The sequence below is a fragment of the Leopardus geoffroyi genome, chromosome C1 (genome assembly GCF_018350155.1).
Source record: "Leopardus geoffroyi isolate Oge1 chromosome C1, O.geoffroyi_Oge1_pat1.0, whole genome shotgun sequence".
Classification (NCBI taxonomy): Eukaryota; Metazoa; Chordata; class Mammalia; order Carnivora; family Felidae; genus Leopardus; species Leopardus geoffroyi.
The window spans coordinates 100,824,273-100,851,473 of record NC_059328.1 but is presented as its reverse complement, the minus strand read 5'-3'; positions in this window follow the sequence as shown (position 1 = coordinate 100,851,473).

Genomic DNA, 27,201 nt, shown 5'->3' with positions numbered 1-27,201 from the left:
GAGCTCTCTGAGATCTGTTTTTTAAGGACCATAATCCCATTCATGGGGGTTCCACCTTCATGACCTAATCACCTCCCAAGCCCCCCCCCCCACACACCTCTTAATACCATCATATTGGGGGTTAAGATTTCAACAGATAAATTTTGGTGGGACACAAACATTCAGACCATAACATTTCATTTCCTCCTCTCCATAACCCCTGACAACCACCATTCTACTTTTTGTTTCTATGAATTTGACTACTCTAGATATCTCACATAAGTGGAATCATATAGTATTTGTCATTTTTTGACTGGCTTATTTCATTCAGTATATTGTCCTCAAGTTTCATCTATGTGGTAACATGTGCCAGAATTTCCTGCCTTTTTAAGGCTGAATGATAATCCATTGTATGTACATACCACATTTTGTTTATCCACTCATCTGTCAATGATTACATAAGTTGCTTCCAACTTCTGGAGAGGGTTTGAGTTAGCATAGGTTTGCCTCAGTCCTTAGTCTAGCCTGATGTTTGTCAACAAAACATAGCACGTATCATCCAACAGATCCTTGATAAGAATTGGCCATACTATTGTGTTCATCTCTTAGTGCCTACTTACTGCACCTATTTGCTAAGTCTTATGGGTGTGTCAATCCTCTGCAATCTTGAATTCTCTTGTTGGGATGAGTCTCACTGTTTTCATGATGGTGCTGGTCTCAGGAAACCTCTCTGAGAGCATTATCCTCTCGACTCCCCCTCTTCCACACCAATCTCTTTGAAACCTGACAATAGCTCATAACTGCTAGCTACTTCTCTGATTAGGCCTTTCTGGGTCAAATTAATCCCCCTTTCCATTGAGAGTTGGCAGGCTCTGTTATATTTCAGAGTTGGAATGCTCTTTCTAGCCAAAGTGATATATGTCTTAGTACATTTCCTTTTAATTAATAGTGACTTGGGATATTTTCATTTCTTTGGACGAATCCTTCCCATCAAGAATTGTTATGATTCACTTGGGAAAGCAAACTGAAATTTATGTTCTCATAAATATTTGAAAAGAAGCCATCTCATAGTCCAGGATCGGAAATCACAGGCTTGCCATGTGGATAGTCTGAGGGCTCTTGGTTTTGAAATAAATATATATCCACTTCAGCATCATTGTGAACAGAATTTGCATGCATGCCACTAGGTGAGGCCATGTGTGAGCTCATCTCTGCAGAACCCTGCTGGGTACTCCTTGCTGGACTGGTGGGCTTTATGAGTGTCACATGATCACTTCAAACAGGTCAAGTTGGTCTTGGATTTTAGTTCTCCACTTTGTGGCTGATGGCATTCTGCAAGAATCTAAATTCTATGATAATAAAAGTTTATATAATGCCAAACACAAGAGCACATTCTGTATTTCACTGGTCTAAGTTTAATTTGAGTACCTAGCAATTTTGAATTGCATGACTAAACCAGTTGTCCTGCTGTGAACCTACCCCTTGCAACCCTGAGTGTGGGTGGAGGGCAAGAGTTTCCTCCTCGAGTGGGGAAGAGACACAGATGTCCTGGAGGAAGCAAGAATTTTTTACAAATAGAGGGAAACAAAAGGAAGAATTGTACAACTCTCCTCTAGAGGACTCAGCTGAACAGGAAGGTCTGGAAATGCCGGAAGCTACCATCACTTTGAGGCAAGAGTGAGAAGAACAAAATTTTACTGCAAGTTTCTGAAGGACTTGATTTAGAAACCTTTGAAAAGCCCAGGACTGACTTAATGGGGGCCAAGACCTCAACCCGAGAGGAGCTGGCATACAAAGAATGTAGTGAGGTTGCTTTTCCTGCCTCAGCAGCTGACTTGGATGTCACTGGCAAAGCAGTTTCCTTCTTAAGACCTAAAACTTCGCTACACATATACCGTCTCTATAACATTTTCCAATATATGTAGCATATACCATGGTCTTCCCCACTGCTTAAACTTCTTGTTCGTTCATTTCGAGTTTTTATTTAAATTCCAGCTAGTCAACATATAGGGTAACACTAGTTTCAGGAGGAGAATCTAGTGATTCATCACCCAAGCACAACACTGATAGCTCATCACGACAAGTGCCCTCCTCAATACCCATCACCCACCCAACCTATCCCCCCAGCGGCCTCCCCTCCACCACCCCCCAATCTGCTCTCCACACCCACTGCTTAGTCATTTGATTTTCACTCTGTATCCTCAGAAGAGAGTCATTTTTTTTCCTCTTACAAAGGATCTGTTGATAAACTGGGTCCGGTCTTGAAAGCTTCATTCTTAAGCAAATGTGTATTAATCTCCCAGTTCCTGATTTGCCGGGAACATTACGAAGCCAAAGGAAAAACAAACCAAAAGTCTATTTTTGGATGAGCTGACTTATAGACAGCAAGGGAGAGCGCCCCTCCTCCGTGACCCAAGAACTGGTCAAATGTAAATCTTATGAATTCTTATCGCCTCCAGAATACCTGGGTGTGATAAATACATGCGGGAGGTCACGGGCCTGAGTTTGTAACCAGTAGCAAGAATATATTTAGGGTTATGGTCTGAGACCTGGTTCTGGTTGAAAGAAGTCACAGAAATATAGATAGAAGAGGCCTGTTTTTCTTAGCTCTGAAGTTCTCAGGTCATTGCCTCGACCCACTAACATTTCTTTGTATAGGTTACTTGCTTAAAATATTAAATAGTCAGAACATATTTTGCCAGCAACACGACTCAAAGTTGGTAGTAACTGGTGAGCTCTGATTCTTGCCAATCAGCTTAATTGACTCCACAGGTCAATTAATGCGACTCTTTACATTTTTTTTTTTAAAAAATGGACAACCTTCTACTGTAGCTTGTCATTAGCTTGTCTGATACTTTAAACAAGTTGTATGCAAGTTTACTCTTTAACAAATATTAGTTCTTGGCTTATCGATCTGATAATTGACAAGGGGAGCAGCATCTGTTAAAAATGATCTATTTTCAGACTACTGTCAACCGTTGCCTTGAATATTATAACAATTCTAGTCTCCACACAGCAACCAGAGTTGATTTTCCTACAACTCTTATGATGTCATCCCTCTTCTTTTTTTTTTTTTTTTTTTAACGTTTGTTTATTTTTGAGACAGAGAGAGACAGAGCATGAACAGGGGAGGGTCAGAGAGAGGGAGACACAGAATCTGAAACAGGCTCCAGGCTCTGAGCTGTCAGCACAGAGCCCGATATGGGGCTCGAACTCATGGACTGTGAGATCATGACCTGAGCCGAAGTCGGATGCTTAACCAACTGAGCCACCCAGGCGCCCCTCATCCCTCTTCTTGATATCATTCGGTGTTTCCTACACCTTCAGGATAAAGTCCAAACTCCTTAATATGGGGTTTCAGAAGAACAACTGAACTAGCTTTAGCCAAATATCCCTCGGCCTACTCACAAGTTTCAAGTGGATTAAACATTCTTTAGGCCACATGCTCTAAAAAGTGATTTACTGATTTGTTTACAGGTGCTACTGATCTCAGAGAAGGAAGTGGCACACTCCTTGTCACCCTCATTTCCTCTCCCACCGTGCCAGGGCAGAATGCTTTCAAGGTCTGGGCATTCTTTCCCTCCAGATGAACTGGGCTGATAGCAGATGCTGTGCTAATGGCTCCTCTTAGACAGTGGATGAGTCGTAGGGCCAGGAGAATTCAGGAAGTGGGGTTGAGTCAGGGCATAATCCAAATAGGATGTATATTACACCAGCCAGCAAGGAGCCTGGTCTGTGTCCCGTCCTCAGACTTGTATCATGCTCCCCGTTCCTGTCAAGGCCAGGTCATTTCTCCACCTCCTCCTCTAAGGCTGTACCCTCATAAGTGGGCTTTATGTCTCATTAGCTTATTTCCTCCTAAGATCCAGCCATGCTAGCAGGGTCTAATTCGGATTGGCTCAAATATTAGGCAATCAGATTTCGTTATTATAAACATTCTTCTGACTAGGTCTTATTGAGCCGTATAAAATTGTTTCTGATTCATCCCATATTTTATACCCAAACGTATTCATCTTCTGGATCTAAGCGTAGTCAGAACAACTTTTACATTTCTCCTATTTTGCTTAAGCTGGTTTGAGTTGGGTTTCTGTCAATTACAACCAGAGTCCTGACAGATTGTGATTATGTAAAGCAACTTTTGGATGGCCTTGATGCAGGCTTACTGTGACAGGGAATTTGTGGATATCTGTTCTCCTTTACACTGGCCTCTTCTACAGATGCTTGGACCTTTTATCTAACTCTTGCCAGAAAATAACAACTATTTTAAAATTAAAATTGTTTTGAGCAGATGGTCTCTAAATGTTAATTGATTCATCCTGTGGAAAGCATGTCACTTATATGACAACAAATAAAAGTGTAATTTAATTAATTACCTAAGCATACAATTTGCCACTATTTCATCCTGATAGCTTCTTTGGAAAGCTATGTTGTTCCCAACTAGTCCTTGCACTGGAATGGTTTTGAAATTATTCCACATCCTTCTCTGGGCCAACTCTGTAGGAGCGGATATGGCTATCCCTCCGGATTGGAGTCTTAATTTCTTTATTTTGCAGAAAAGAACATGACCTTCTAAGGCTGCGATTCTCAAATTTTAGCCTGCATTGGAATCAGGAGGGCTTAGTAAGCCACAGGTTGCTGGACTCTCTACACCTGAGATTCTGATTCAGGAGGTCTGGGGTGGGGTCCCAGAGTATGTGCATTTCTACCAAGTTCCAGGTGATCTGATGTTGCTCATGTGAGACCACACTTCATTATCACAAAGTGCGCCTACTAGAGTAGACCCTGACAGTAGGCAAATAGACACCATTTGTTTTCTGCTTGGTTCTTCATAAAGGCCTTGTTGGCAGAGGTGCTTTTACATGGGAGAGTGGCAGTCAGCTATATGGAGCATATCCACTCTGCTGTATTAGGGGTCCCCAAATTAAGTGCATGTGGGGCCAATGAGATAGCCTAAGAGTCCAGGGGAGGGGGAGGGGGAGATAGAAAAAGGGGGTACGGTGCACACTGGATATGTAATGGTGAGTACAATGGCAAACTGGAGAGGGCACCCCCCGCCTAAAAGAACATTCTATAGCGTGACCATCGAGATCACAGACCCTGGAGCGGGCTCCACCACTTATTTGTCATGTGACAAGGTTAGGCAAGTTACCTAACCTCTCCATGGCTGAGTTTCCTCATTCCCCAGAATCTGGATAATAACAGAACCTAGCTCATAGGGTTATTAGGAAGAGTAGATAAATTAACATATGAAAATAATTTAGAAGGAAAGGTAATTAATCAATTAATTAATTATTAAGTAAGTAATAATAACCATTACTACTAGGTTATAATAACAGTAAATACTTATGTAATACTGACTTTGGGGGCACCTGGGTGGCTCAGTTGGTTAAGTGTCCAACTCTGGTTTTGGCTCAGGTCATGATCTCACACATGGGGCTCTCCCCAGTGACAGTGTGGAACCTGCTTGGGATTCTCTCTCACTGTCTCTCTCTCTCTCTCTCTGTCTCTGCCCCTCCCCTGGCTGGTTCCCCCCCCCCCCACCTCAAAATAAATAAATAACCTTCAAAAACTACTGTCTTTTACCTGGCACTCCCAGAAACACACTTGCTTTGATTAATTTTCACAGTAACCTATGAGATAAGCACAGTTACTAGTCTTATCTTATTGACTGGTAAACTGAGCTCCACAGACGTTACGAAGCTGGCCCAAGTGCACACAGCGAGTGAATGAGGGTGTTGGACTGCAAACCCCAGCAGGTTGCTCAGTCTGGCTGTCACCATCACACGCCAGCACCAAACACCACTCTGGGTCTGTAACGAGCCGCCACTGAACTTGGGCCAGCTCACATCATGGGGCGTAGGAGTTCAGCTTCACCTGCCCGTTCCTTTTTATTTATTTATTTTTTCTTTTAAGAGAAACTAGAAATCTGGAGTTTTGTGTATTGTTTTGCATGCTCAGTTTTGAAAAATGGACCCACTGCGTGGGTCAGAGAGCACACATCTCTGGACCACTGTTGGCCCGCAGGCCACACACTCAGGAGCTCTGCATGGACCCTGGAGGTGAGGAGAGGGTAACGCGGTGGCTGATTATCCTGCCGTACATGCAGCAGAATCAGAGCCTCTGTGATTCTATCCTCTAGCCTCTGCCTAGAAGGGCAGTTTATTCCATGATGCCTCATAGGGCGCCCCTTCCTCAGCAGTCTTCTCTTTGTGCTGACAGCTTTCCAGCCCTTTTACTCTCCAATTTTCTCAGACGGAGACCACACAGATGCTTCACCCACTAAAACGTTGATCCCTCCCTCCTTCTGAATGAAGAATTATTTCTTTTTTAAAAAAATTTTTTTAGTGTTTATTTATTTTTGAGGGATGGTGGGGGGGGAAGGAGAGAGAGAGCATCCAAAAGTAGGCTGCAGGCTCTGAGCTGTCAGCACAGAGTCCAACAGGGGGCTCAAACCTACTGACCGTGAGATCATGACCTGAGCGGAAGTCAGACGCTTCAGCGACAGAGCCACCCCTTGGAGAATTATTTCTAAAGGTACAAGAGAGCGATGTCAGCCATCAAACCCATCCCTTATCCTTCTTAAAAATTCCTTTGATTCTGATCTCTTTGTATGGAAAATAAGCAGCCTCCGCTACATTTCCAGTACTTGAGATCTGAAGTTCTTGATGACATGGTTACTTCTGCGAGGCACACCTGAACGACACATCTACAAAACCAGATAAATTCACCTTCCAGCGGAAGAGCTCTCGCTGTGGCTTGAATTATAGCTCACGGATCTGGCCTGTCCAATCGAAAACACAAGATTTCGATATGTGTCATGATGACATAACATTATTTTCCCAAAATAAACAGAGGCTATTCGTTCCAGCTGGATCTTATTAGTGGTTTTCCTATTTTGCTTTTGGTCAGCCCCCAGGCCAACCTCCCAGGCTGAGCTCCTTCTGAGGCCAAGAAAGTCTTTTCCATGCGCGGACCCTGCTGGGACAATTGATCATGACCGCTAAAGCCCCAGCCAGCTCTATGCTGGAAGGTGACGAGGTCCCCTCGCAGAAGAGGCGTGAACAGCCAGCCCTGACCTGGAATCACATCATCCCGAAGCAAAGTTCTCATCAGATGCTGACTTCTACAACTTATTATTATTTTTTTAAGTTCCTATGGTTAGAAATGTGCAGCGTTCGTTTCTAAATCGCAGCCTTCTTCGGACATGCAGAATTATTGCCACATTCAGCGGTTGCATTTCAAGCTGTGAAATATTTGCACTGCTTCTCCGAGTAGTAAGGACAACCGCTGGAGTCCTCCCTGTGGAAGAGGACTTCCACATGTTTGTGACAGGAAATTTATGGCTTTCACTTCGTTTAACGCCTCGGAGCCAAATCCAATCATTTGTGTCGAAGACCTTAAAAGCAGTTAGTGTTGTGGAAACGTTCACTGCTGCTGAGAGAGGAAGACGGAAAGGGAAGCAGGGAGCCTGGGGAAAGGTAGAGGGAGACGGCTTTTGTGGTCTTGGAAAGGGGTAGAGGTATAGAAGTGATGGCTTTGAAAAATCTAGCTGGTGCTGGTTTTATTTGTATGTAATAATTATTTGGTTCTAGGTACCCTACTGCAGAAAATGTAATTATGGGTCATTAATTTTCACAATTTACTATAACGTACTCAGATTTAACACAAAGGTATGGGCACAGCTGCATCGGTTATTTAATCCTTTGCTGGTCTGTGGTACACATGGGTATTCAACTTGGGGTGAAGACCCAACATATATTTGAGGAGACCTGCCGTGTCTTGCTGTGGTAAACATGATCTGGGTCTGGTCCTCAGCTCTGCGAAGTCCAAAACTCAAGCCTTTTAGTTTATACAAAGTTGATTTGGCTTAGGGGGACTGATTATATCAGACAACCCACAAGAAACCAGATGCCAATGTATATACTCTCGGTGAGAAATAAAATCCGAGTATCTATGTTAGCACAATCTCTCTGCTGTTGGAAAGTCTGCATGGAAAAAGCCAAATTATTATCAGGAAGTGACTTGATGAGCATAGAATCCAAGCCAGGGAGTCAGCCTGAGAATCCCACTGTGACCACCTCCCCAGGGGACTAAGTGCTGGCAATGTAATGGGAAAGAGGCAGCTTTTGTCTCCTCTGTCTCCAGACTTTGTACTTTCTCTTGAGTCCTCTTGGCAACCTTTCTTACCTCTTTTGGTAATACCATTAATAGGGCAACAATTTTCTTCCACACTGTTGTATCTCCATTAGATTTCCAGGCTCTGCTCTGTTGGAATTAGGAAATCACCAGCACCCAAAGGAATCCTGAAGTTCTTACTCCATCATAATGCAGTAATTTTACTGGTTTACTCTTGTTAGGGGGATACACTACTTCCCCACTCCTTTAAGTGTTCATGCAGAAGGATTTCCATGACTGCTGACCTCCCCTCTAGGAAGGAGAAGTGATTTATTTTGTAGATAAATCTGAGAAATGGTCCTGAGAGTGGGTGGTTCTGCCTTTTCTAGGATCCCTCTCCAGATCTACAGGCTGGCGAAAGGGATAGTGTCTAATACTGTCTCCTGCTATGCAGCAAGGGTCCCGTCCCTAAGACGTAAGTCCCTTGTGTCAGTGACCAGATGCATCTAAATAAGAGGAAGAAAGGTATAATTAATGGACCCATCTCTGGACAGCCCCCCTATGCCAGATGGAACATGCCAGCAAGCACACAGTGCCAGGTGGATAGACATTTGAGCTCTGTTTGCCTTCTCAATTCCTGAAGCATGAGTCACTTACCAGCATTCAAGTTTCATTGAGAATTCTGTTGTTGTTTTCTTATCATTTCATTTTTGCTAAACAGTGACAGAGCACCTTGGCCTGAGTAAGGATCAACTTGTGTTTGATGAATAACTAATTTCATTATTATTATTTGAATTATTCCTATATCCATCTTGTCTCCTTTTAGGACATCAAGACCTTAAGAAACACCAAAGTGTCTTTCAAAATCCTAAAGATGGTTAATTCCATCTTGACACTTTGGTGCTTTTTCTATTCTTTTTTCTTCATTCCAGTTGCTGCTTAAGTGCCTCTCCCTTGGGCCATATATTCCCATCCCCATTCAGTTCAACTTTTCTTCCCACTCCTTCCTCCTGGGCCTCCTCCCACTGGGGTCCTCCCTTCCAGTCCTTTCCATTCCACTCTTTTCACATTTTCTTTCATGTTAAGCATCTTCTGAATACTCCTCTAACATCCCCCTGCCCTATCCTACTCCCCAGCCACCTTCAGGGAGAGACTCCAAGGCTCCCAGAGCAGGGAGTCAAAACTGGCATTCCTATTCCGCCTTGTTGCCCTTTCTAAATCAGTGTTTTTCCAAACTTGATTCAAAATCCACTCAAAGCTCATACCATCTTGTCTTTCTGTTCAGATGCTGCACCTTGAAGCCAAGCAGACCATATGTCATCATTGTCAGCTTTGACAATGTTCACTTACTGTTTTTGATTTGAGTGTTTCTTCCTGGTTATATTTCACCAGGAAGTTGGCAAGAGACAGCTTGTCATTATCAGGCCACAGGTTCTATCACTATGTTCACCTCATGTTTAGTCAGCATGTTGAAAGCATTCTTTTCCCAACATCCCATCCAATCTTCAACCTGCTTCCTGTATCCAACAGGGATACAGTAAAAAAGGATGAACAAAGACTTCAGTTACCTGGCATACTTAGTAGTTAAGAAAATACACTGTGCACTGAACAGTGCATTCTATAAAGTATTTCCAACTGCAAGCTCTATCTGACAGCCTCTGATTGGCCCAAAATTAAGACAGTGGTAGCTGGAGATCTTTTCTCAGTCCAACAGACCTCACTAGATGAATTACTCTCAGGCAACTCAAACTGATCTGAGTACAATAAACATCAACTTCGCTTTCAGGCTTAAATTTGAAAGAGGGAAGCTGCCGGCTACCAAGTAGAGAGTGGAGAAAAAAAAGTATGTGCACCTGATAAAAAATTACTTTATCATAAGGAAAAATATAACATGGTTCTGAAGGCTCTGAGGAAGATAATTTTTCTCAGGAAACAAAACCACCTAGAATTCCTCCAAAAGACACAAGAGGATATAGCTTCTATAAAATAGAAGTAAGAAAACCAAAGGAAAAATAGGCTATAATGAAGGAGGAGATTTGAAGAGAATTGGTTAAAATGAAGAATGGATGTAAGAAAATTCAAAAAATGCAAAAGCAGAGTTCCACTTGTCGGGATAAAGATGTTAATATCACTCCCACCGCAACAACAGAAAACGCCAGATGAATGGAAAAAAGAAATCTATAGTCTGATTTAAAGTCGTCTGTGGTGCTTTTTAATTAAAGCCATCGGATGTTGTTGTGGATGCAAGGAAGTTCAAATGAATTAAATTCCAGAGAGAATTAAGCCTTCTTAGGTGAGCTAAGACTGGTAGCTGCTTTCATCCCTGGGGGCATTGACTCTACCAGGCATCACAGGTAGGCTAAGCAGGGAACTGCCATAAGCAAAAGACTTACCCGGGTCAAGGGTAAACTCTCTGAGCTCATGAGAGTGTACATAGACTGGCATGGTAGATTGAAATCCGGGAGGAGCCCAAACATAGAGCTAGGCCTCACTACTCAGCAGTTTTTCCCATCCAAACTTCTGTTGAGCAAATACTGATAAGGACAGGCTGCGAGTGAAAGGACAAGAAAGATAGCATAATTTTGCAGTACTTAGGTCCCAAAGCCCTGACAATTAAAACAACAGGTGAACTGAAATCATCATAAATCAGAGCATCAGCAAGATGGAGGAGGAGGAATTTTCTACCATCATCCTTCCATAGAAGCATGAGTTTGACAACTACCCACAGAGGGAAGTACCTTTGTGGGAGTCTAGGAATCCAGCCAAGAAGTTCCAGATCACTGGGGGAGCAAAATTTCCAAATATAGATATAGCATGAAACTAAGAAAGAAATACAGAACGTACAAAACACCCAGGAAAAATTTAACAAAATGGCAATAGTAATTCCTAATGTATCAATAATTACTTTAACTATACTTTAAATATAAATGGATTAAATTCCCTGACCAAAAGACACACAGAAGCTTAATGGATAAAAAATCCCACAAGACTAAACTATGGGCTGCCTGCAAGAGAATCACAGTCACTTCTGTTTTTTGTTTTGTTTTGTTTTTTTACTTAAAAAAAAAAAATTCCTAGTATAGTTAATATACAGTGTTATATTAGCTTCAGGTGTACAAACAGTGGTTCAACAGTTCTATACATTACTCAGTGTTCATCATGATTAAGTGTACTCTTAATAGTCTTCACCTGTTTTGCCCATCCCCCAGATTTCAAGATATGCTACAAAGGTGTAGTAATCAAAATGATATTATACTGGCACAAAAATAGACACATAGATCAATGGAACAGAACAGAGAGTCCAGAAACAAGCCCAGCATTATATGGTCAATTAATCTTCAATAGAGGAGGCAAGAACATGCAATGAGGAAAAGGCAGTCTCTTCAACAAATAGTCTTGGGAAAACTGGACAGCAATGCACAAAAGAACGAAACTGGGCCACTTTCTTGCACCATACACAGCAATAAACTCAAAATGGGTTAAGGACTTAAATGTGAAACCATAAAAATCCTTGAAGAGAGCCAAATTATGGCAGTAATTTCTCTGACATTGGCCACAGCAACATTTTTGTAGATATGTCTCCTGAAGCAAGGGAAACAAGAGCAAAAACAAACTATTGGGGCCACATCAAAGCTTCTGTACAACAAAGAAACAATCAACAAAACTAAAAGACAAAATCTTATGAATGAGAGAAGATATTTGCAAATGACATATCTGATAAAGGGTTAGTATCCAAAATAGAAAGGAACTTATACAACCCAACAGCAAATAATAATAATAATAATAATAATCCCATTTAAAAATGGGCAAAAGACATGAACAGACATTTCTCCAAAGAAAAAATACAGGTGGCCAACAGACACATACAAAGATGCTCATCATCACTTACCATCAGGGAAATGCAAATCAGAACTACCATGAGATATTCATACCTGTCAGAATGGCTAAAATCAACAATATAAGAGTCACTTTAGCTTTAAAGACACACACAGACTAAAGGTGAAGTCATGGAAAAAGATATTCATGTAAATGAAAACCAAAAGAGAGCAAAGTGAGGTGTACTTATACCAGACTAACTAGGCTTTAACTCAAAAGCTGTAACAAGAGACAAAGGTTATTATATAATTATAGAGGGGTAAATTCATTAAAAGGATTTAATAGTTATAAATATATAGGTACCCAACATTGGAGCACCTAAGTATATAAAGCAAATAATTAACAGTTCTGAAGGGACACATGGGCAGCAATACAATAATACTAGGAGATTTCATTACTCCACTTTCAGCAATGGATGACTCATTCAGACATAAAATCAACAAGATAACATGACTAGAACTATACATTAGCCCAAATGGACCTAACAGACATCCAATAGCAGCAGAAGACACATTTTTCTCAAGCACTCCTAAACATTCTCCAGAATAGATCACATATTGGGCCACAAAAGAAATCTTAGCAAATTTAAGAAGTTTGCAATTATACCAAGCATCTTTCCTGATCACAATGGTATGAAACTAGAAATCAATAACAGGAAATCAGAAAAACTTACAAGTATGTGGAAAGTAAACAATGCATTCCTAAACAACCAATTGATCAAAGAAGAAATCAAAAGGGAAATTAAAAAAAAAAATCATGAGACAAACAGAAATGGAAACATGATATACCAAAATGCAGCAAAAACACTTCTAAGAGGGAAATTTATAGTGCTAAATGCCTACATTATGAAAAAAGAAAAATCTCAACTCAGCAACCTAACTTTACATCACATGTAGCTGGAAAAAGAAGAACTAAGTCCAAAATTAGTAGAAGAAAACAAAACAAAGTTCAGAGCAGAAATAAATAATGAGGCTAATAAGTAAATACTTTAGAAGAGATCAATGAAACTAGGTTTGTTTTTTTTTTAAGTTAAACAGAATTACAAATCTTTAGTCAGACTAAGAAAAAAGGGAAGATTCAAATAAATAATTCAGAAATGAAAGTGGAGCCATTAAAACTGATACGACAGAAATATAAAAAAAAATCATGAAATACTACTGTGAACAATTATATACCAACAAGTTGGATAACCTAGAAGAAAAGGATAAATTCATAGAAACAAAAATCTACCAAGACTGAATGATAAAGAAAAAAAATCTGAACAGACCAAAAGGAGTAAAGATATAGAATCAATAATTGAAAACCTCCCAACAAAGATAAACCTAAAGTCTGATGGCTTCACTGGTATATTGTACCATATAAAGAAGAATTAATACCAATTCTTCTCAAACTCTTTCCAAAAATTGAAGAGGAAGGAATACTTCCAAAATCATCTTACAAAGCCAGCATTACCCTAATACCAAAGCTATAAGAAAAAATAAATTACAAACTAATATCCCTGATGAACACAGAGGCAAAATTCCTCAACAAAATTCTGGAAAATACACATTAAGTTTCATACACCATGATCAAGTGAGATTTATCCTTGAGATGCAAGGATAATTCAACATATACGTATCAATAAATGTGATTTATCACATTAATAGAATGAAGGACAAAAATCAAATATCACCTCAATAGGTGCATAGAAAGCATTTGACAAAATTCAACAAAGGTGCTAAGAATACACAATGGGGAAAGGATAGTGTCTTCAATAAATAGTGTTGGGAAAAATGGATGTTCACATGAAATAAATAAATAACTAAATACATACATACATACATACATACATACATAAAAGAAGAAATTGGATCCTTACACCATACACAAAAATTAACTCAAAATGGATTAAAGACTTAGACTGTAAACTGTAAACCTGAAACTGTAAACTCCTAGGAAAAAAACAGGGGAAAAGCTCCATGATGTTTGCCTTGGCAATGATTTTTTGGATATGACAACAAAGTCACAGGCAACAAAAGCAAAAATTAACAAGTGGGACAACATCAAAGTAAAAAGTTTCTGCACTGCAAGGGAAACAGTCAACAAAATGAAAAGGTAACATATGGAATGGCAGAAAATATTTGCAAACCATATGTCCCATAAGGGGTCAATATCCAAATTATAAAAGGAACTAACTCAAATAAATAGCAAAAACAAAAAAAAACCCAAATAACTAGATTAAAAAATGGCCAAAGGACCTAAATAGACATTTTCAAAAGAAAACATACAAATGGTCAACTGGCATATGAAAAGGTATTCGACATCACTAATCATCATGGAAATGCAAATCTAAACCACAATAAGTTATCAACTCATACCTGTTAGGATGGCTATTATCAAAAAGTCAAAAAACAACAAGTGTTGGTGAGCATGTGGAGAAACAGGAACTTTTATAGACTGTTGGTGGGAATTTAAATTGGTACAGCCATTATAAAAAACAGTATGGAGGTTTCTCCAAAAATTAAAAATGGAACTAACATATGATTCAGCATTCCCGCTTTTGGGTATATATCCAAAGAAATATATATATCCAAATATATATCCAAAGAAAATGGAATCACTATCCCAAAGAGATATCTGCACTCCCCTGTTCATTGCACCTAAATGTCCATCAGTGTATGAATGGATAAAGAAAATGTGGTACACATAGGTTAAAATGTTGTTCAGTCTTAAAAAAAGGAAGGAAATCCTGCCATTGGCAACAACGTGGATGGGCCCAGAGGACAATTATACTATGTGAAATGAGCCAGAAACAGAAAGATGCATTCACTTATAGGTGGAATCTAAAAAAGCCAATGTTATAGACACAGAGTAGAAAGGGTGGTTACTAGGGATAGAGAATAGGGGAAATGGGGAGATGTTGCTTAAAGGGTACAAACTTTCAGTTACAACAAAAATAAGTTTTAGAGATCTAATAAACACCATGGTGACTATAGTTAATAATAATGTACTATATACCTGAAATTTGCTGAAAGTAGATTTTAAGTATTCTTGCCCCCCTCCCCACAAAGGTACCTATGTGAGGTGATGGATATTTTAATTAGCTTGCTTGTGGTAACTATTCCACAATGTATGTGTATATCAAAACGTCCTATACTTTAATGTGTACACAATTTTTAGTTTTGTCAATTATACCTCAACAAAGATGTGGAGAAAATAAATACACAAAAATAAGAGATACACTTCACTGAACTAAAGTAGAAAACTAACCCCAACCCAGATTGATTCCTGATTAGAAGAGGGAGGTCTTACTGTCTGAAAGAGAAAAGGGTAAGCCCCCCACCCCTTTTTTTTAAAATTTTTTAACTTTTATTTATTTTTCAGAGACAGAGATAGAACACGAGTCAGGGAGGAGCAGAGAGAGAGGGAGACACAGAATCTGAGGCAGGCTCCAGGCTCTGAGCTGTCAACAGAGCCCGACACGGGGCTCAAACTCACAAACCTTGAGGTCATGACCTGAGCCGAAGTCAGACACTTAACCGACTGAGCCACCCAGGCGACCCAAGGGCAGGGCCTTTTTAAAACAAATATTATTTTACTCCAGTCTTTACTGTTCTCATGTATATAACTTTTGGCATGCAGTCAAATGGCAAAAAGCAGGAAAATGTGACATACAATCAAGATAATAAAGTTAAATGAAGCAGATTCACAAACAACTTGGATGTTGGAGGTATCAAGCAAGGACATTAAAATTGCTTTCATAATTATATTAAAAATGTATATTTTAATGCAAATATCAAAGCATAAATAATATTCGTTTTATGTAAACTCTTCTAGAAAATAGAAGAGGAAAGAGTGCTTCCCACTTCATGTTATTGGGCCAGAATTACTCTGACACAAAAACAGTAAAATACATTATAAGAAAACTAAATATCAATATCCTTCATGAACACAAGTGGAAAATTCTTAACAAAATTTTAGCAACAATGTATAAAAATGATAGTATAAGTATGTGGGGTTTATCCCATGATTGCAGAATTTAACAGTTGAAAAGTAATCAATGTAATTTACTATATTAACAGACTAAAATAAATCCATGTTTTTGTCTCAACACATGCAGGTGATGTATTTGAAGAAAGTTGATTTAGGGTTGAAACTCCCAGCAAAGTAGAAATAGAAGGGAAAGTCTTGTCCTGATAAGGGTCATCTACAAAACTCTACAGCAAAATATTTTGCTTACTGGTGAAAAATTGAATGTTTCTCTCTAGAAATTGGGAAAACGGTAAGAATGTCCACTCTCACCTTTTCTATTCAAAATTGTAGTGAAGATGCTAGCCAGTGCAGTAAGAGAAGAAAAAGGGATCAAAAGATACAGATTTGGAAAGGCAGATATAAAACTGTCTTTATTTACTGCATGATCATCCATGTACAAAATCCTAAGGAATCTATAAACACTACTGGAGAAAAGAATTGAGTTTAGCAAGTTTATAGGATACGAAGTTAATTTACAAAACTCAGTTGTATTTCCATATACTATAAACAAAGATCAAAATTAATATGCCATTTATAATGGCATCAAAAATATACTATACTTAGGAATAAATCTGACAGAAGATGTGCAGATCTGTATACCGAAAACTATAAATCATTGTAGAGCAAAACTAAAGACTTAAATAAATGAACATATATACTATATTTATGGATTAAAAGACTCAATATGATGAAGATATCAATTCTTCCCAAAGTGATCTGTAAGAATGAAAACCATCTGAAACAAAATCCTGGCGAGATTTGTTGTAGAAATTGACAAACTGATTTAAAAATTGATATAAATGTATCAAATCAACACATCATACACTTTAAACTTACACAATGTTACGCATCCATTACACTGACATTTAAAAACCAATTAAAAATTGATAAGCAACATTTTTCTCTTCCACACTCCCATCCCTAACCTGGACCACAAGTTTTATTGCTTTTATTTTTTCCTTTCATGTTTGCTCTCGCTTTTTTTTTTTAATTTTATTTTAGAGACAGAGAGAGAGCTTGCACACAAGGGAGGGGGCAGAGGGAGAAAGGGGGAGAGAGAGAGAGAGAGAGAGAGAGAGAGAGAGAGAGAGAGAGAGAATCTTAATCAGGCTCCACACTCAGCACAGAAATGACATGGGGCCTGATCCCACAACCCTGGGATCATGACCTGAGCTGAAATCGAGAGTTGGATGCTCAACTTATTGAGCCTACCAGGCACCCCTGTTCTCACAAAAATATTTCCCCATGAAAAACAACGTTTAAAAGCATAGAATTGGCTGCCTTGCAGCACACTGAATTATCTGTTCCTGGAAACATTCAAGAGAGACTGAACTATCTTTTTCTGGGTTTTTTTGTTTTTTTGTTTTGTTTTGTTTTTTTAGAGAGTACACAAGCAAGGGAGAGAGAGAGAGAGAGAGAGAGAGAGAAACCCAAGCAGGTTCCATGCTCAACGCAAAGGCAGACATGGGGCTCCATCCCATGACCCTGGGATCATGACCTGAGCTGAAATCAAGAGTCAGACACTTGGGGCACCTAGATGGCTCAGTCAGTTAAGCATTCAACTTCAGCTCTGGTCACGATCTTGTGGTTCATGGGTTCAAGCCCTGCATTGGGCTCTGTGGTAGCTCAGAACCTGGAGCCTGCTTCAGATTCTGTGTCTCCTCTCTCTGCCCTTTCCTCACTCTGTCTGTCTGTCTCTCTCAAAAATGGATAAGCGCTAAAAAATTAAAAAAAAAAAAATTAGACACTCAACTGATTGAGATATTGAGGCACCACTGGACTGAACTATCTTTTTTTTTAAAAAAAAATTTTTTTTAACGTTTATTTATTTTTGAGACAGAGAGAGACAGAGCATGAACGGGGGAGGGTCAGAGAGAGGGAGACACAGAATCTGAAACAGGCTCCAGGCTCTGAGCGGTCAGCACAGAGCCTGATGCGGGGGCTCGAACTCACGAGCCGTGAGATCGTGACCTGAGCCGAAGTCAGACGCTTAACCGACTGAGCCACCCAGGCGCCCCTGGACTGAACTATCTTAATTCAACACTCATTTATAGAATACCTACCATGAATCAGACACTGGGAATATGGTAGTAAATAAGGCAGATGTGGTCTTTGTTCTCATGGGTCTTAAAATCTAGTAGCATGTCTAGGAGACTGGGTTTTCTGGATGAAGTAGAAATTTGAACTAGGTGACCTGAGAGTTCTCTTCTGGATATCTATAAATCTATGTTTCTGGGATTAAAAAGAAAAACAAAATAAAAACAAAAACCCTTTGTCTTCTAACAAGGCAAATGCTTTTCTCTTGAGCCCTTTCTGAGTTTGACAATGGTAGACTGAGTGCCAGGGAATAAAGAAGCCCAACACCTAGGAAAGCACCCCTCCAAGCCTAAAACGAAAGAATTTGCCTGGCTCCATCATTAATCAAATGCATCTTGTACATGAAAGTTCTTGTGGGCTTCTGCCAGAGGGAAATGTCAAACACATGGTCACAGGCCATTTTTACCCCCAGGAAAGCATGGAAGGAACTATGTCAGGAAATACAACCCATTTCCAGGAAAGTTTACCTTCTGGCCTTGTCCCCTTCCCCTGGCTCTGGATGTTGTTTCAGGGACTCTCCAATTCAGGAAAGCGAGGCAGCCATGAGCCATCCCAAGCCAGAGGGAGCAGATGGCCTGGCATTCTGGGAACATTTAGGCATAGTCCTTAAAGAACTACCACAGAAACAAGGGACAGTTCCAGGAAAACAAGGAGTTGTAACTACTCATGGCTTAGGCACACTAGACCAACAAAGAGGTCCCAAGAGCAGAGCAGACTTGCTGGAGTCAGGGTGGAGGAGACAGTTGGCTTCTCCTACACACAAATCAGTTCGATCATCCCTGCCTTGTTGGACATGATCACTGCTCCCTCCCAAAGACACCCCTTGGGTCTGCAGGCTGATGTCTACTTGCAGCTCTAGTGTTTAGGAACAGGCTTGAAATGTTTCAGAAAAGGAAGGGAATGGACATCCAATCGTCATCCCACTAACAGTTTTGTCCAAAGTGCTCTTTTACAGGCTTCATATCTTTGTTCATGCTTTTCCTTCCTGGGATGTTCTCTGCCTTCTGTTCTGTTGAACTCCTGCTTTTTTTTTTCCCTAGGGTTATCTCAAGTGCTACTTCTTTCATGAGGCTTTGCTGGATTCTTTCAGTTCCACATGACCTCTGCTCTCTTGGCATTTTAAATTCTCTTACAGCAATGTTTTACCTTCTATTACAGCATTTTGTGCATGCCTTTCCTTTTCAAAAATTAAATTCTAAGTATCTTATGGAGATAAATCTTATTTTATTCTTTGTTTAAGTTTATTTATTTATCTTGAGGAGAGACAGAGCACATGCATACAAGCAAGGGAGGGGCAGATAGAGAGGGAGAGAGAGAATCCGAAGCAGACTCCATCCTGTCAACTCAGAGCCCGACTTGGGGCTTGATCTCACAATGGTGAGATCATGACGCAAGCCAAAACCAAGAGTTGGAGGCTTAACCAACTGAGTCACCACACAGGCACGCTGAGTCTTATTCTTTACATCCTGCCCCCAAAGTAGGATGCATTTTCCCCCAACCACCGTGTGTTTACACACAATAGGATTAAAAAAGCTTGGGGGAATGGAGTTGAGTAAACAATGTTTACTCAGTGATAAAGGTCAGAACCCTCCCGTCTCCACATTGGACACTGGAAAGGTCTCTCCCATAGTCTCTGGAGTCAACAATGTCTCTTTCTGTCCCATTAAACTAGAAAATTAAATTCACACTCAATGATGCCTAATTCACCCTGAATTGTTGAGAAATAAGCAGTTCCACCTAAGTGAATTTTCCAGATCACTGGAGATTATTTATTAGAATCCAAAATTTTAGAAGCGATTTACAAAGCATGCTTTCCTAAAGGCATTTTGAATATCTCTGGAGACGTCCAAAAGAAATGGGTTATAGTGGTTGTATCAATAGAGGATTACTTGGAGATTAGGAATAGAGGTATAAGGAAACTACTATCCACTATGTACCCTTTTGTACTTTTTGAATTTTGAATGATGTACATCTATTACCTATTAATTTAAAACTAATGGCATGCTTTCTTACTTCCTTAAATATGGCTGCCAAGGCCAATTTAACGTTTCTTTCTGAATCAAGGTCCAAGGTCACCGTTATCAATATTATTTATTGTCTTGTTCCTAAATAGAATTATTCCAACAATGGATATTAAAGTGACCCAGAATTATCTTCCCCTATACAAAATGGCTCCAAAACTTCTAAGCCTCCAGAGGTTTTGGGTTTGGTTTATTTTTTAGATTCTCTGTCTCTTCCCTGGCAGCCAACACTTTTTGTTGTTATTATAGTGACTGCTTATAGCAACCACCGCACCCTCCCCCTTCTTATTTGCTCATTTGTTCTGATGTGAATTGGAAGTCAAATGATCTCAGATGATAAGTAGGGTTCAAGTGGAGAGGGGAAGAAGAGAATTCCAGGAGTTTTTAAAAAATGTGATCAGCTATGTGGGCTATAGTTTTACTAAAGTGGATTGGGCTAGATGGCATTCTAATCTAACACGAGATTTACTCCTCTCTCACTCAAAATGATACAGTGCTGAGCCTTCAGACAGCAGGCCCTTGTGCTGGGCAAGCCTTTGGGACACCTGGTTCCGTAATGCTGGAGACAATGCCTCCTAAAGCTAGAGACTACCTGTATCTTGCTGTCCGTGGAGGACATAGGAAAACTACTAAGATAATAACCTAGGAACCCAGAAAGCGATGAAGATTGTTGTCATTCAATACGTGAACTTCATTACGTCTTTTCTGGCCAGCCTGTGGTATTTCTGATTATTTCTAGGTTTTTAGATTCTTATGTGTGTTTTGCTGTGTTCTAGATACCAAAGATACTAGATAAGTGGCTTCTAGGTAAGTCAAGTTACTCGTCAATACCATCATTAAATTTTTTTTCTTTCTGTCTGAGTGAGGTTAAAAAAGGAAAAGAAAAAAACCTGGCCAATTAACTGGCAACAGAAATGTAAGCAACAATAGCTCTAAATCAAGTTAAAACACCCCTTCATTGAAGCTCAGATCTGTCACCAAGAAGGCGGAGTCCTGAGCCTCACCATTCTGGGTTGAAGTATAAAAAGTTTGAAAAATCACTGGAAAACTACAAAGAGAGTTGAAAATCAAGGGCAGAGAATGAGAAGAGGCCATAAATATGGTGTGAATGTTCAAAAAAGAAAGCAAAAGAAAGCTAATTGTGGAAATTACTAGCCAGTAAATTGGATAGTCACAGTAATAAAACAGATGTTAACAGTGAAAATCCATCAACATCTGGAAAGGATAAAGTCACAAAGGATTTATGGAAAGAAGCAAGTTCAAGAGACTTGGGCAGAGGAGAAAAACAGAGCGAGGCCAGGTCTTTAGTAAAGGATTTGGAACTTGGGTAAAGGCTTTTGCTCAGCCTGACACGCCATTTCTACTCTGAGGCCAGATCAGATTGTTTTGGATGAGAACGTGGTCACATGGACTCAATAACTGGCTGAGAGATCATAAATGAAGGATAATGATATAAATACCCAGAAAGAGCTCCAGTGAGGGGAACGGGGCGCTGAGGGCACTTCCCCAGAGAGCAAGGTCAGGTCTGGTTTTATTTAACATCTTTGCTAATGATTTGAAAGCAGGAACAAACAAATGTCAAGAAAATGTGCAAAGCACATCAGCTAGAGACAAGGTACACACACCAACCAGCAAGGAGTTTACCTAACAGGACTGAGAGCAATTATCAAAGGGAGCTGGAAATAACTCAGGCCAGGGCAGCCTAGAAAAATGATCTGAAACGAAAGCCAATCACTTTTTGAGGTTGGGTGGGGAAGGGTGGTGGGTAGGGAGAAGGGGGATCGGAGAGACAGAGTAGGAAATAAGCATGGCCAAAAGCAGTCTGAAGGGACAAATCATGCGTAGCAGCATAACAGGGGAATGAAGGCCCAACAGAACAGAGGTCCAGTTTTGAGGTTTGTAAAAATATGGCTGTGGTTCGACAGATGTGAAATGATAAGTGACCCATTTATTCAGGGTTAGAGGAGAGAAGCAGAGGTGGGAGGATTGGACTTCAGACATTTACCCAGAGCGTGCAAGCCCTAAGGGTGCACCTCTCTGCACTCCTGGATCTTGCTCCTAGAATGTTGGAAGTCCCATAAGCTAATACAGATCCTCCTTGATGTACCGTGCTGCATAGTAGATGCTCAGCGATTGTGGGACAAATGCAGGAAGCCCCGTGGAATTCTTAATGTATCTGTGGTCATTAAGTGAAAATGGGGCGAGGGTTGCTGCTAAGGACCCCTCCAGCTTTGAGACTGGGGAATTCTGTGATTGGAAGAAAAACACAGATCCAGGAGCAGCCAGATGTTTAAGCAAACAGTGACAACTGTCCCAGATTCTGCTCTGGGTCCTCGCCTGGCCCATCCCTGCTTGTGAAAATGGAACTGTGATACATCTACTCCTCTTCCTGATTCTGCCACTCCCGTTCCTGACCGTGGCTAAGTGACTGGTCATCTATGACCAAACTTTACTTTCTTGTATTCTGTACCTGCCCCCACCGTGTTCTAGCTCTGTTCAAGACCCTGATTGGATTCATGAGGGCTCTTTTTGCTTTCCGTGTTTAACTCCAAATTGGCATCTCAGAGAAAAGACCCAAGCCCCTCATGTTGATATGAAACACTAAGTCCCCCTTCACTAGACTGCCTAGACCAGGGCTTTTCGAACTTTAATGTGCATAAAATCTTATGGGAGGGGAGATTATGCATTTCTAACAAGATCCCAGATAATGCCAATGTAGATCAATAGACCATACATTTGAAAAGCAAAACAGGGCACCTGGGTGGCTCAGTCAGTTAAGCATCGACTCTTGATTTGGGCTCAGGTCGTGCTCTCACAGTCGTGAGATTGTGAGATCAAGCCCCACATTGAGCTCTGCACCGACAGTGTGAAGGTTGCTTGGGATTCTCTGTCTCCCTCTCTCTCTCTGCCCCTCCCCTGATCTCTTGCTCTCTCTCTCAAGTAAAACTTAAAAAAAAAAAAAAGAAAGAAAAAGAAAGCAAGACTTCACAGTAGCAGTGTGCAATAGAAGTTTCTTCAATGATAGAAAAGTTCTCTATCTGCACTGTGCAATACACTAACCACCTAGCCATATGTGCCTATTGAATACTAGCATGACGTGTGAACTTTTTAATTTTATTTCATTTAAATTAATTTATTTTTAATTTTGTTAATGTTTATTTTTGAGAGAGAGACAGCACGAGCGAGGGAGAGGCAGAGAGAGAGGGAGACACAGAATCTGAAGCAGGCTGCAGGCTTTGAGCCATCAGCACAGAGCCTGATGTGGGGCTCGAACTCACAAACCATGAGATCATGACCTGAGCCAAAGTCAGATGCTTAACCGACTGAGCCACCCAGGCGTGCCTCATTTAAGTGAATTTAAATTTAAATAGCTACATGTAGTCAGTGGCTACATATTGGACAGCACAACTCTAAAGAAATGCAGATGTAAGTAAAATTTTGAGATGTCTGCAGAATGGCAGGTCATGATTTACCTTCTCACAATAAACCACCAATCATACAGGCATCTGGGCTACATAATACTGCACATTCAGCTGCTCTACAGCCAATTTGACCAGAAATAACATATGAACATATCTATTACCCTCCAAAGTCTTGCACCCTTTGTAATCTTTCATTCCTGCACTGCTCTCCTCTCAGTCATCAATAGGCAATCATAAGCTGTTCTCTGTCACTATACATTAGTTTGCACCTCCTAGAATTTTATATAAATGAAAACATAGGGGCGCCTGGGTGGCTCAGTCGGTTGAGCGTCCGACTTCAGCTCAGGTCATGGATCTCACAGTTCGTGAGTTTGAGCCACGCATCAGGCTCTGTGCTGACAGCTCAGAGCCTGGAGCCTGCTTCCACTTCTGTGTCTCCCTCTTTCTCTGTCCCTCTCCCCCTCATGCTCTCTTGCTCTCAAAAATAAATAAACATTAAAAACAATTTTTTAAAAAAAGAAAGAAAACACAAATGCAGTATTTTATTTGCTCGCCTGGCTTCTTTTACTCAGCATCATTATTTTAAGATTTATCCATATTGTTGTGTGTATAGATAGTACCTTTTTTTTTTTCTGAATAGTGTACCACAATTTGTGTATCCATTCATCTATGAATGGCGTTTCAATTGTTTCCATTTTTGACTATGGCAAACAATGCTGCTATGAACATTTTTGTACAAGTCTTGTATGGACATATACCTGCATTTCTCTTTGGTAAATACCTAGGAGTGTGATAGCTGGATCATATGTGGGTATGTATTTAAATCTTTAAGACACTTACCAAAGGTGTACCACTTTACATTCCAACAAGCAGTATATGAGAGTTCCAGTTCCTCCATATTCTAATCAAACAATATGGTCAGACTTTTAAATTTTAGCATTTTAATATGGGGGCAATGGTATCTCATTGTGGTTTTAATTTGCATTTTCTAATGATTATTGATCTAAAGTATATTTTTATGTACTTATTTGTCATCTATAGATCTTCTTTGCTGAGCTGTTCAATTTTTTCACTTATTTTTCCTTTTTTCCTATTTTTCTTTCTGTATTTACTTCTTTTTTCTTCTTCCCTTTTTTTTTTTTTTTTTTGTTGTTGGATTTTGAGAGCGTTTCACATGTTCTGGATCAAGTACTTTTTCAGATATGAGATTTGCAGATATTTTCTCCCACTCTGTGATTTGTTTCTTCATTCTCTTAAAAGTGTCTTTTGAAGAGAAAATTCATTTTGACTATACCCAAATAATCAATTATTTCTTTTCTTAAGCTAGGAACTTGATTTTTTTATATTGATCTTGTATGTTACATCCTTGATAAACTCACTAATTTTAGTAGCTTTTTGTGGATTTCATCAGACATTCTCCATACATAATTATGCCATCTGCAAATAAAGATAGCTTTGTACTTCTTCCTTTCCAATCTGAGTGCCTTTTATTCCTTTTCATTGCCTTATTACACCAATTAGAACCTCAAATACAACATTGAATAGGAGTGATGAAAAGGGCAAAATCTTGTCTTGTTTCTGATCTTAAGAGAAAACATTCAGTCTTTCGCTATTAAGTGTGATGTTAGCTATTGGTTTATCTACATGTCCCATATTTTGTTGGGGAAGTTTCCTTCTATTCCTAGTTGCTGAGACTTTTTATCAGGAATGGATGTTGGATTTTTTCAAATGTTTTTTCTGCACCTATTGAGATAATCATGTGGATTTTCTCTTTTAACTCTGTTAGTATGGTTAGTTACATTGACTAATTTTCAAATATTAAACCAATCCTGCATTCCTGGGATAAACTGGTCATGCTCTATTATCCATTTTATATATTGTTGGATTATATATAATCATTGGATTATATATTGTAGGATGTTGATCTATAGTTTTTCTTTTCTTGTAATATCTTCAGTTTAGGTATCAAGGTAATGCTGACTTGATAGAATAAATTGGAAAGTATTCCCTTCACTTCACCTTTCTGGAAGAGTTTTCATGGAATTGATACTATGTCCTTATATGTTTGATAGATTCCCCTCAGTGATGTTTTCTTCTTAGTCTTGACTTTTCTTTGTGGGAAAGTTTTCAATTATAAATTCAATTTCTTCAATAGATTTGGAATATTCAAGTTATCAATTTCTTTTTGAGTAAGGTTTGGTAGTTTGTATCTTTCAAGAAATTTGTCCACTTCATGTAAGTTATCAGGTTTTTTGTTTTGTTTTGTTTTGTTTTTGGCCTAAAGTTGTTTAAAAGATTTCTTTATCATTTTTTAAATATCTGTAGAATCAATAGTGATATATTCTTTATCATTCTGATATTGGTGATTTGTTTCTTGTCAATTTTCTGATCAGTCTGGCTAGAGGTTTATCACTTTTATTGAGTTGTTTTCTTCCTTAGACTTGGGTTCTAGGGGCAATGTCAACATTTTTATTAAACAAATGAACAGAACACTTTGAATCTATTGAATATCAACCAGAAAAAATGGCTAGTCTTTATGGTTATGCATGACCACCTTCTCCTTACCAGCCCTAACCCAGTCCCACACAGCTTCCCCAAAGGCATGTTCAGGAATTCATATGGGACCATCACAGAAGTTTTTCCATAATAATCCTCTGTCAAACCAATTAAATAGCATTACTCTCTGGCAAGGAGGTGGTCAAAAGGAACGTATCACAGTTCTGCCCTCACGGGTCAACATCAACTCGCATTCCTACTTGACCTAAGCCACTGGGAGTAAATGGGGTGTAGATACAACAGAAACACTTCCCAGAGCTGTAGCCACAGAAAAGCAAGAATGCCAGGCTCTGGAGTGGTAAACTAAAGAGGCGTCAATGTCATCCATTTGGTATACATTTTGTTACCTATTATTTTGTAAGACTACAGGTTAAGCAGAAAAGACCGGGTAATTCTTAACACTGGAAGTCAAGATGAGATGGAAAAGACATAGAACATGTGGAACATGATGAACTTTACCCTGCGGGCAATGGGAAGTTCTCACCAAAGTTTTTCACCTGAGGGGTTTTGGTATCCAATCTTGGTTTTGTTTCAGAAAGGTTTTTCTGGGGAGCAATGTGGAGGAAGGACTGGATGGGGCCCAGACTAAAAATGGAAGACTATTTAGGAGGATATTGGGTCAGATTTGGACCACAGGGGTAGCAACGGGAGACTCATTAAGTATAATGTGATGGTGAAGGGTGGGGAGAAAGGAAGGCATGGAGGCTGTCCTATTGCTTAGGCCCTTGCTGGAAGAACTTCACAGAACCACAAAAGTATATTCCACCCAAGCCACACTAAATGTTTCCCCAATTCCACCTCCACTTAGCTGGGCCCCCTGAATCCTCACGGTCATGCTAAAGTCATCTGTCATGAGGGCAAGCGTGACGGAGGGTGAGTTAGAGTGGACGAGATGGGAGTTCATCTGGTTCTGTTAAGTCATCTTACTCTCACAAATTCTGTGAAAACATTTCAGCATGAGAGAGCATTACAGGGCTCTCTCAAGAACACCTTGTAAGAGATTCGTGCTAGTGGGGAGCCTTGAAGCATAAGTTTCATGAGCATAATGATAAATCTGTTTTGCCTGGATCATTACAATTGCTTGCTAACTGGCTTCCCCCTTCCACTCTTTTCTCATTCCTCCC